The sequence below is a fragment of the Bubalus bubalis genome, chromosome 1, assembly GCF_019923935.1.
Source record: "Bubalus bubalis isolate 160015118507 breed Murrah chromosome 1, NDDB_SH_1, whole genome shotgun sequence".
Lineage (NCBI taxonomy): Eukaryota > Metazoa > Chordata > Mammalia > Artiodactyla > Bovidae > Bubalus > Bubalus bubalis.
This window is the reverse complement of record NC_059157.1, coordinates 163,895,345-163,895,573: the sequence shown is the minus strand read 5'-3', so window position 1 is coordinate 163,895,573 and position 229 is coordinate 163,895,345.

Below are 229 nucleotides of genomic sequence, written 5' to 3'. Positions count from 1 at the left end.
CTGAGCGTGTTTGCAGAAGGAAGTTGGGGTGGGGGTTGGAATTGAGTCTGGCAAGTTTCATACCAAGCAAAGGACAGGGCTTAACGAGGAAACGACCAAGGGATTTTATACTGGCATGGGATGTGCAAATTGCCCAAATATTTTGACTCTATGTATCTGTCTTTTTTTTAGTATTCTTTTTGTTTCTCTATGCTCACTATTCACCAAGCACTGTTTAAACTACAGGGGA